This window comes from Arachis ipaensis, chromosome B6, assembly GCF_059453495.1.
Source record: "Arachis ipaensis isolate K30076 ecotype BB chromosome B6, ASM5945349v1, whole genome shotgun sequence".
Lineage (NCBI taxonomy): Eukaryota > Viridiplantae > Streptophyta > Magnoliopsida > Fabales > Fabaceae > Arachis > Arachis ipaensis.
This window is the reverse complement of record NC_142441.1, coordinates 5,571,076-5,583,269: the sequence shown is the minus strand read 5'-3', so window position 1 is coordinate 5,583,269 and position 12,194 is coordinate 5,571,076.

Here is a 12,194-nt window from a genome sequence, read left to right as displayed (position 1 = left end):
AATTAATTGGAGGCGTTTAATAAGTGACTCTACTAACCCATTTTATGTGTGAACATGAGCTATTGGATGTTCAACACTTATTCCATTAGCCATACAATAAGCATCAAAAGCTTGGGAAGTAAATTCACCAGCATTATCAAGACGAATTGTTTTGATTGGATTTTCTGGAAATTGTACTTTTAATCGAATAATTTGAGCCAGTAATCTCGCAAATGCTAGGTTGCGAGAAGACAATAAGCACACATGTGACCATCTCGAAGATGCATCTATCAGGACCATAAAATATCTAAAAGATCCACATGGTGGATGAATAGGTCCACATATATCACCTTGAATCCTTTCTAGGAATTCAGGGGACTCAAATCCAATCTTTACTGATGATAGCCTTAAAATTAACTTCCCTTGAGAACATGCAGCACAACAAAATTCACTAGATTTAAGAATCTTCTGATTCTTTAATGAATGTCCATGAGAGTTTTCAATAATTCTCCGCATCATGGTTGTTCCCGGATGACCCAATCAGTTGTGCCAAGTTATGAATTCATTTGAGTTAGTAAACTTCTAGTTTACAATGGCATGTGATTCAATTGCACTAATCTTGGTATAATATAACCCAGATGAAAGTGAGGGTAATTTTTCTAATATAACTTTCTTATTTGAATCATGAGTTGTGATACATAAATACTCATGATTTTCCTCATTCATTGTCTCAACATGATATCCATTTCGGCGAATATCTTTGAAACTCAATAAGTTCTTCAGAGACTTAGTAGATAATAGTACATTATTTATTATGAATTTTGTTCCTTCGAGAAACAAAATTATAGCTCTTCAGGATCCTTCTATCACATTGCATGAGCCAATAATAGTATTAACATATTCTTCTTTTGGTACAAGATGGGTAAAATATATATCACTTTTGAGAATGGTGTGCGAACTTGCACTATCCGCAAGGCATACATCTTCATTACATATCCTTGCCATTTTCTTCAAAGATAAATAATAATGAAATGAGTAGTATGCAGAGTTAAATTGAATACTTGATTAGAATTATTTTTCTAAGAAACACTGTTCATAAAAATAATGTCATATACTAAAATTTTATTTTAAAACTTAACACATTTAATGATTTCAAAATTCATAAACATTAATATTTCATTATTTATATACATCATATTTAAAACTTAAATATAAAATAAAACTTAACAATAAGTTCTTTATATTATTTATTTACATGGATACTTAACAATCTCACATATTAAACTATTCCATCATTAATCAAATGACCAATATTTCCTTCAAGATCCTCAAAAAAATCTGACACATCATAATGAGTAGTGGAATATTTAGCATCATTTGAAACAAAATTCGTTTCCTTTCCTTTGTCTTCTTTTTTCAAAGATGCTTGATAAAGATCAACTAGGTGCCTTGGGATACGACAGGTACGTGACTAATGGCCCTTTCCACCACAACGGAAACACTTATCCTCTGTTGATTTATCTTGCCCAGAATTTCTTTCTTTATCCCACTTCTGGTGAGATCCTCTCTTTTGAACATAATTCATTTTCCTTCCATAATTTTTCTTGTTACTAAAACCTTGCCATCTACCTCTTCTGGGGTAATGATTTACCACATTTACTTCAGGAAATGGGGCGGCGCCAACTGGACGCGCTTCGTGATTCTTTAAGAGCACCTCATTGTTGCGTTCAGCAACAAGAAGGCAAGAAATTAACTCAAAATATTTTTTAAACCCTTTTTCTCGATACTACTGGTCTGCTGCTGCAGGAGCACATTCGAGGCATGGAAGGTTGAGAAAGTTTTCTCCAACATATCATGATCAGTTATCTTTTCTCCACATAATTTCATTCGTGAGGTGATTTGAAACATTGCAGAATTATATTCATTTATGGATTTAAAATCCTGCAGACGCAAGTGCGTCCATTCATATCGGGCTTGAGGAAGTATCACTATTTTTTTATGATTGTACCTTTCTTCAAGGTCTTTCCAAAGATCTGTAGGATCTTTTAATGTGAGATATTCATTTTTCAATCCATCGTCAAGATGACGACGAAGAAAAATCATGGCTTTGGCTTTATCCTTCTAAGATGCATTATTTTCAGCCTTAATGGTATCTCCAAGATCCATTGAATCAAGATGAATTTCAGCATTTAGTATCCATGATAAATAGTTATTTTCAGATATATCAAGAGGATTGAATTCAAGATGAGAGAATTTCGACATAATAAAAATTTGTTACCTGAGTCTTCCTAAAAATTTGATCAAAGTCTCATGCTGATAACGTGTTGTGAAATAAATAAATAAGGAATATATAAATATAAGATAGAGAAATATACATATAAAACTCTAGTATTAATGTTAGGGGTGAGCACGGGTAGCGGGTACTCGATTACCCGTCCGAACCCGAACCAAATCAATTAAATTGGTTCTGAAACCAATGGGTAATCGGGTCCAACCCGAACCAAACCGATGAATTTTGTTGGTGATTGGCTCGGGTATCGGTTTTGGGGTGCGGAATCCGAACCAATCCGCGAACCCGATCATATATTAATTAAATAACAAAAAATAAAAAAATATATATGGCTTTTCCATTAGACAATGATTATACATTATTAATATGTTTGGATTTTAATGAGTTTAGTTTTTAATGTATTTGGCGTTTAACATGTTTGGATTATTTCTATTGATGTTACATGTTTATTGTACTTGTTGAATTTTTAAGATAAAAATTTGATTTTTTTTTATGAATTTCAAAGTCATCGGGTACCCAATTATCTGAACCGAACCAATCCGTTCTTAATCGGTTTGGTTTGGTTCGGGTACATATACAAAAAAATACAAATCCGAACCAAACCAAACCAATTATATTTTGATCGGTTCGGTTCTAAATTCACCATAAACCCGAAGCAAACCGATCCGTGCTCACCCCTAATTAATATTCACCAATATAATTATCTTGATATAATAGAAGTTATATATATATATATATATATATATATATATATATATATATATATATATATATATATATATATATAAGTAGTATTGTATGTAAAAGAGAGAGAAGAGTATAAAAGAGAGAAAAAATATTGTTATTAATTGCTATTACTTTTATTATTGCTGTGTGTATATTACGTGAAGATATACCCTTTATTTATACATACAAAATTCAAACATTCAACTTTCATTAATTCTCAATTTGTATTAAAAAATTAAACTTTGAAAAACTCAGCCGCCCAATTAATAAATGCGCATTCATTCCATTCTTATCACAATAAAATTCTCACTTTTTCATAATCAATTTTAGATACCATAATTGATTGATTTTAGAGTGAACAGTCAAATATATCTAAAACTTAAAAGATAATTTTCCCACCCCACCAGAGTAGAATCAATTATAACTTTGCCCAATGTATTTCTAAACACGGTCCAAGTAGGATGAACTTTGGTGCTTACATAATGTGGAAGGGTGCACTGAAGTTGCGTCTGGTTGTTCTTATCCACCACGACATGACACCGTGACACATATCTATTGTTTACAAAATAGTATTTTGCCAAAAAGTTAAAACATGTTGTGAAATAAAAGATATATATATAATAGAGATGTACAAATAGAAGACTCTAGTATTAAAATAATTAGCCCAATAATAATTTATATATATATAATAATATTATATGTTGTAATGTGTATATATATACAAAGATAAGAAAAAGTATTAAAAATAAAGAGAGAGAGATTTGCATTTGATACTATCTCAATATAATAAAGATGGTTAATATTGCTATTAATATTATATGTAAAGAGTAATAGAAAATAGAATTTAAAATACTTATAAAATAAAAGAAGAGAAAGAATTGTAATAGTAATATAAGGAGAAGGGTATTTGATTGCATAAAAGAGGATTGATTTATTTGTATGAAAAGGAAGGAAGAATAATATTTTTGTTCTGTTGTTATTGTTGTTTTTTCCTTTTGCCCGTACATCCTTTTATAGGCATACAAAACTAGCTTTTTCAAACCTCATTAAATCCATTCTCTCTTGAGAATGATTCCTTCAATATTGAGAAGGTGAGTCTACGTGGTCATCCATATCACAACACTCCCCCTTGGATGACCATTCAGGATTATTGCCTCGTTAAAACCTTACTAAAGAAAAATCCAGTGGGAAAAAAAAGTTTTAGTGAAGGAAAAAGAATACAATATCCTTTAGTGATGGGGACTGCCTCATTAAAAACCTTGTCAAGAAAAACCCAATGGGAAAAAACCTGACCAAGGGAAAAAGAGTACAGTCTCCCCCTCTTGCCGATATCATTTAAAGTCTCGAAATCGGCGCATTCCAATCTCATGTACCAATCTTTCAAAGGAGGATTTCGGGAGTGACTTTGTGAATAAATCTGCCAGATTGTCACTTGAACGGATCTGTTGCACATCAATTGTCCCTTGATTTTGAAGATCATGAGTGAAGAAGAATTTGGGGGAAATATGCTTTGTTCTATCGCCTTTGATGTATCCGCCTTTAAGTTGAGCAATACATGCTGCATTATCTTCAAACAGGATAGTTGGAGCTATCTTATGATCAATCAGTCCACATGATGACAGAATATATTGAATCAGACTCCTCAGCCAAAAACACTCGCGACTAGCTTCATGAATCGCCAGTATTTCAGCATGATTAGAGGAGGTTGCTGCTATCGTCTGTTTCGTGGACCTCCATGATATAGCTGTACCACCATATGTGAACAGGTATCCTGTTTGAGATCTCCCTTTATGTGGATCAGACAGGTATCCGGCATCTGCATAGCCAACTAGTTGTGACTTGGATCCATAGGGATAAAACAATCCCATATCAACCGTTCCATGAAGATATCGAAAAATTTGTTTGATTCCACTCCAATGTCTTCTGGTTGGAGAGGAACTATACCTTGCTAGTAAATTCACCGCGAATGATATGTCAGGTCGCGTATTATTAGCAAGATACATTAGCGCTCTAATGGCACTAAGATATGGTACTTCAGGACCAAGGATATCTTCATTTTCTTCTTTAGGACGGAATTGATCCTTTTTCACATCTAAAGATCTTACAATCATTGGGGTACTTAATGGATGTGACTTATCCATATAAAATCTTTTCAAGATCTTTTCTGTGTATGTTGTTTGATGAATAAAGATCCCACTTTTTATATGCTCGATCTGCAGGCCGAGACAAAATTTAGTTCTTCCAAGATCTTTCATCTCAAACTCTTCCTTTAGAATTTTTATAATTGTTGGAATCTCTTCAGGAGTCCCAATGATATTTAAATCATCAACGTACACAACAATTATAATGAATCCAGAAGCAGTTTTCTTTATGAAAACACACGGGCATATATCATCATTCTTGAAACCGTTTTTGGCCAGATACTCAGTAAGACGATTATACCACATTCGTCCAGATTGCTTTAGACCATATAAAGATCTTTGCAATTTGACTGAGTATAACCCTTGCGAATATTCATTGGATGGTTTGGATATCTTTAGTCCTTCGGGGACTTTCATATAGATATCCCGATCTAATGAGCCGTATAAATAGGCTGTTACCACATCCATTAAATGCATATGCAGTTTATGATATGCAGATAAACTGACCAAATAACGCAATGTTATCGCATCCACTACTGGGGAATACGTTTCTTGATAATCTATACCGGGCCTTTGTGAAAAACCTTGTGCCACAAGTCGGGCTTTATAGCGCACAACTTCATTTTTCTCATTTCGTTTTCTCACAAATACCCATTTGTATCCAACAGGTTTTACATCTGCAGGTGTACGGACTACAGGTCCAAAGACTTCACGTTTTGCAAGTGAGTCTAATTCAGCCTTCATGGCTGCTTCCCATTTTGGCCAATCACTTCTTTGTCGATATTCTTCGACTGATCTTGGCTCAAGATCCTTACTTTCATGCATGATATCTAATGCCACATTATATGCAAATATTTCATTGACAATTGTCTTATTTCGGTCCCATTTCTCTCCTGTAAAGACATAATTTATCGAGATCTCGTCATTTTCACAATTTTCAGGTACCTGAACGTCTTCTGGCGTTATATCAGAATTTTGGACAACTGCGGGTGTCTCTACTATGTCTTTTTCAACAGGAATAGTATTTACCTCTTTTCTCTTTCGAGGATTTCTATCTTTAGAACCGACAGGCCTGCCACGCTTCTGGCGTGTATTTGCTTCAGTGGCTATTTTTCCTACTGGGACATCAATTCGAATTGGGACATTTTCCGCCCTGCCACGCTTCTGGCGTGAATTCGCTTCAGTAGCTACTTGTCCTACTGGGACATCAATTCGAATTGGGGCATTTTTCGCTGGTATATAAGATTTGGTTATCCTCTTTGTATCGGAAAATGCATCAGGCAATTCATTTGCTATTCTTTGCAAATGTACAATCTTTTGAACTTCTAGTTCACATTGCGCTGATCGAGGATCTAAATGCATCAACGATGATGCATTCCAATTAAGTTCCTTTTCAGGAAACTTATTCTCTCCCCCTAATGTTGGAAATTTTGATTCATCAAAATGACAATCGACAAACCGGGCTTTAAACACATCACCAGTTTGTATCTCAAGATACCTCACTATAGAGGGAGAATCATATCCAACATATATCCCCAATTTTCTTTGGGGTCTCATTTTGGTGCGATTAGGTGGTGCAATGGGAACATATATCGCACACCCAAATATTCTTAAATGGGAAACATTTGGCTGCTGGCCAAAAGCTAATTGTATAGGAGAGAATTGATGATAACTCGTTGGCCTCAAACGAATAAGTGCTGCGGCATGTAAAATAGCATGCCCCAAACCGAGGTTGGGAGATTTGTTCTCATAAGCAAGGGTCTAGCAATTAATTGGAGGCGCTTAATAAGTGATTCTGCTAACCCATTTTGTGTGTGAACATAAGCTACTGGATGTTCAACACTTATTCCATTAGCCATACAATAAGCATCAAAAGCTTGGGAAGTAAATTCACCAGCATTATCAAGACGAATTGCTTTAATTGGATTTTCTGGAAATTGTGCTTTTAATCGAATAATTTGAGCCAGTAATCTCGCAAACGCCAGGTTGCGAGAAGATAATAAGCACACATGTGACCATCTCGAAGATGCGTCTATTAGGACCATAAAATATCTAAAAGATCCACATGGTGGATGAATAGGCCCACATATATCACCTTGAATCCTTTCTAGGAATTCAGGGGACTCAAATCCAATCTTTACTGGTGATGGCCTTAAAATTAACTTCCCTTGAGAACATGCAGCACAACAAAATTTACTAGATTTAAGAATCTTCTGGTTCTTTAGTGAATGTCCATGAGAGTTTTCAATAATTCTTCTCATCATGGTTGTTCCCGGATGACCCAATCGGTCGTGCCAAGTTATGAACTCATTTGAGCTAGTAAACTTCTGGTTTACAGTGGCATGTGATTCAATTGCACTAATCTTGGTATAATACAACCCAGATGAAAGTGAAGGTAATTTTTCTAATATAACTTTCTTATTTGAATCATGAGTTGTTATACATAAATACTCATGATTTCCCTCATTCATCGTCTCAACATGATATCCATTTCGGCGAATATCTTTGAAACTCAACAAGTTTCTCAGAGACTTGGTAGATAATAGTGCATTATTTATTATAAATTTTGTTCCTCCAGGAAACAAAATTATAGCTCTTCCGGAGCCTTCTATCACATTGCCTGAGCCAATAATAGTGTTAACATATTCCTCTTTTGGCACAAGATGGGTAAAATATATATCACTTTTGAGAATAGTGTGCGAACTTGCACTATCCGCAAGGCATACATCTTCATTACATATCCTTGCCATTCTTCAAAAACAAATAATAATAAAATGAGTAGTATGCATAGTTAAATTGAATACTTGATCAGAATTATTTTTCTAAGAAACACTGTACATAAAATAATGTCCTATACCAAAATTTTATTTTAAAATTTGACACAATTAATAATTTCAAAATTCATAAATATTAATATTTCATTATTTATGTACATCACATTTGAAACTTAAATACATAGAAAATAAAACTTTAACAATAAATTTTTTACATTATTTATTTACATAGATACTTCACAATTTCACATATTAAACTATTCCATCATTGATCAAATGGCCAATATTTCCTTCAGGGTCCTCAAAGAAATCAGATACATCATAATGAGTGGTGGAGTTCTCAGCATCATTTGAAACAAAATTTGTTTCCTTTCCTTTGTCGTTCTTTTTCAAAGATGCCTGGTAAAGATCGACTAGGTGCCTTGGGGTACGACAGGTACGAGACCAATGACCCTTTCCACCACAGCGGAAACACTTCTCCTCGGTTGATTTATTCTGCCCGATATTCCTATCTTTGTCCCACTTCTGGTGAGATCCTCTCTTTTGAACATAATTCTTTTTCCTTCCATAATTTTTCTTATTGTTAAAACCTTGCCATTTACCTCTTCTGGGGTAATTTGCCACATTTACTTCAGGAAATGGGGCAGCGCCAGCTGGGCGCGCTTCATGATTTTTCAATAACAACTCATTATTGCGTTCAGCAACAAGAAGGCAAGAAATTAATTCAGAATATTTTTTAAATCCTTTCTCTCGATACTGCTGCTGCAGGAGCACATTCGAGGCATGGAAGGTTGAGAAAGTTTTCTCCAACATATCATGATCAGTTATTTTTCCCCACACAATTTCATTCGTGAGGTGATTCGGAACATTGCAGAATTATATTCATTTATAGATTTAAAATCTTGTAAACGCAAATGCGTCCATTCATACCGGGCTTGAGGAAGTATCACCGTTTTCTGATGATTGTACCTTTCTTCAAGGTCTTTCCAAAGATCTGCAGGATCTTTTAATGTAAGATATTCATTTTTCAATCCTTCGTCAAGATGACGACGGAGAAAAATCATGGCTTTAGCTTTATCCTTCTGGGATGCATTATTTTCAGCCTTAATGGTATCTCCAAGATCCATTGAATCAAGATGGATTTCAGCATCTAGTATCCATGATAAATAATTGTTTCCAGATATGTCAAGAGCATTGAATTCAAGATGAGAGAGCTTCGACATAATGAAAATTTGTTACCTGAGTCTTCCTAAAAATTTGATCAGAGTCTTGTGCTGATAACGTGTTGTGAAATAAAAGATATATATATAATAGAGATGTACAAATAGAAGACTCTAGTATTAAAATAATTAGCCCAATAATAATTTTTATATATATATAATAATATTATATGTTGTAATGTGTATATATATACAAAGATAAGAAAAAGTATTAAAAATAAAGAGAGAGAGATTTGCATTTGATACTATCTCAATATAATAAAGATGGTTAATATTGCTATTAATATTATATGTAAAGAGTAATAGAAAATAGAATTTAAAATACTTATAAAATAAAAGAAGAGAAAGAATTGTAATAGTAATATAAGGAGAAGGGTATTTGATTGCATAAAAGAGGATTGATTTATTTGTATGAAAAGGAAGGAAGAATAATATTTTTGTTCTGTTGTTATTGTTGTTTTTTCCTTTTGCCCGTACATCCTTTTATAGGCATACAAAACTAGCTTTTTCAAACCTCATTAAATCCATTCTCTCTTGAGAATGATTCCTTCAATATTGAGAAGGTGAGTCTACGTGGTCATCCATATCACAACAAAACACATTTTTATTATAATTTTGTCCCTTTCAAATTTTGTAAAGAATAAATTAATATTTTTATTTATAAAAGTTAAAAACGTTAATAGATTTATTCATAAAAAAATTATTATTTATATCCATAAAACATAGATTTTACATATCAAAATTATCCAAACCCTAAAAAATTACATAAAACTCCAAATTATCCTTATTATCATTGTTTTCAACTTTTCATTGAACTCAGAACAGAGTATTACAACCTAATGCTCATGCAACAAATTAATTGCCAAACTCAAACAGGTCATGTGGAAAATTGAACGAATTGTTGAACGAGTTGAGCAATCCTCACCAGAGCCAAACTCTGAGAGACAGAGGTGAGCTTGTTCTGTTTCAGCTCTGGTTCGACAAGAGAGACGCTAGCTACGGCAGTTACTCTGAAGGGGTTCGGCAACTGAGAAGCTGATGATGATGGTGATGTCGTCGGCAACTCGTTAGAGTAGAAGAGAGAGTGAGAACAGGGGGTTGAGTTAGGGTTTGGTGGAGGAGGTGCGACACTGGTGAGTGGCTTGCTGGCAGTGGTTTGGATCGAGAGAAAGAACGACTGGGACGGTGAGGATGGCTCGGGTTCGTCGCAGATGGTGGAGACGATGGTGGTTCGCGGTAGTTCTGGTGACTGAAAGTGCGGACGGCGATGATGGCAGGGCTGTGATGGTGGTTTAGAGGTTTCTGGTTCTTGAAGAGGAAAGAAGAAGGGGAAGAAGAGGAGAAGGAGAAGTGAATTAGAGTTCGGTGGTTTAAACTAAAAGGCGAAAGAGACAGAGAAAGAGAGAGAGCTCGCCGCGGTTTTAGTTCGCAAAGAGGACCCGCGGTGGTGGCAGCTGGTGAGGTGAAGGTAGCCACGGTAGGTGAGGGTGGTTGGCAGTGAAGAGAGAAGAGGCGGGGCACTGTGGCTCTAGGGTTGATGGCGGCAGCGAAGCAGGAACTGGTGCGAAGGTCCTCTGGTCGGCAAGGACGAGATAAAGAAGGAGAGAAGGAGGAGTGACCAAGGCGGAAGGAGTACAGCAGTGGAAGAAGGGGTTGCTGCTAGGATTGTTTGAAAATCAATTGATTATTGGTGAGAGATAGAGGATGGGGTTAGTGGTAGTGGTGGTGGTAAGGTGATGAGTAGATGAGAATAATGGAGTGGTTAGTGTAGAGAAAAAACATGATGTAGATGATGATAAGGGTAATTTGAGATTTTATGTGATTTTTTAGGTTTAGATAATTTTGTTGTATGAAACTCATATTTTATTAAAATAAATAGTATTTTTTTTATGGATAAATTTATCAGCATTTTTTATTTTTGTAGATAGAAATGATAGTTTACTTTTTTTTTTTTTTTTAATTTCACTTTCTACTCTCATTACTTTGATCACCAACAATTTCTTCCTTATTAGATGTCAAATTGGTTTTTAATGAGAAATGTGTTTATGTCTTTTTGTTAGTTTCTTATCAAATATACTATATATATTTACGTGTATTTATATCTATGTACATGTATATTTTTAGCAAATAAACAAATTATTAGCAAACACAATATCAAATTATTAGCAAAACTATATTGCTTTGAAGAGGACCTGTAAATTCAATGCATTCCCCATCATTTGGACTCAAATAGTCAATATAATGGAGCGTCTTGATCAATAGCAAACTAATGATGGTTGATGTTCGAAACTGTAGCATATCAATAGCAATTATGTTATGAGGGAGGAGAGTCAATTTTGGGCGCGAACCTAATACCTAATAGGATCCTTATCAAAGAAAAAGTTCACATGATATAGGATACCATTTATAGGTCATTTCAATTCTAATTCCTAAGAAAGTGGTAAAAGTGGTAGAATAACATTTGTTTTGAGGTATTAGAACGAAAATTAAGAGACTAAAATTTAATATTATGTTTATTATTTTAGAAATTGGTACTAAAATTTCAGTTTTTTTTTTCTAAAATTCCAGTATTTTAATACTTTCAAAAAATGAGAATACAGGGACAGAAACTTTTGTAAACGGAGACTAAAATTTTAATAACATTTTATATCTAAAATACTCTTATTTCAATTAATTAATTTCAATTTTAACCTTTGTGCAAATTAAATTAAAACTTTATTCTTATATCAGTCTCTATCTTCCACTTTATACCAAACACAATATTAAGATTTATTTTAATCTTTGTCTCTCTTTTCTAAATGCTACTTAATTGTTTATCTTGACCCAAAGGAAAAAAGAATTTTTTAGTTCGTTCATCATATGGACATATTTTCTTCCGTCTTCATTACCAAATTAAGGAGAACCTTCAATGGTGGGAAGAACATTGAATTTCAAAATTATCTTGCTTTGAGATGACACTCCTGTATGGAATCTCTATCCTCAGTACAATGTTGTGTTCGTAAGCCTAACCTTAATTTAGAGATGAGAGATAAAAAGAGTTGTTCTCTTCTTATTGTCAACATAC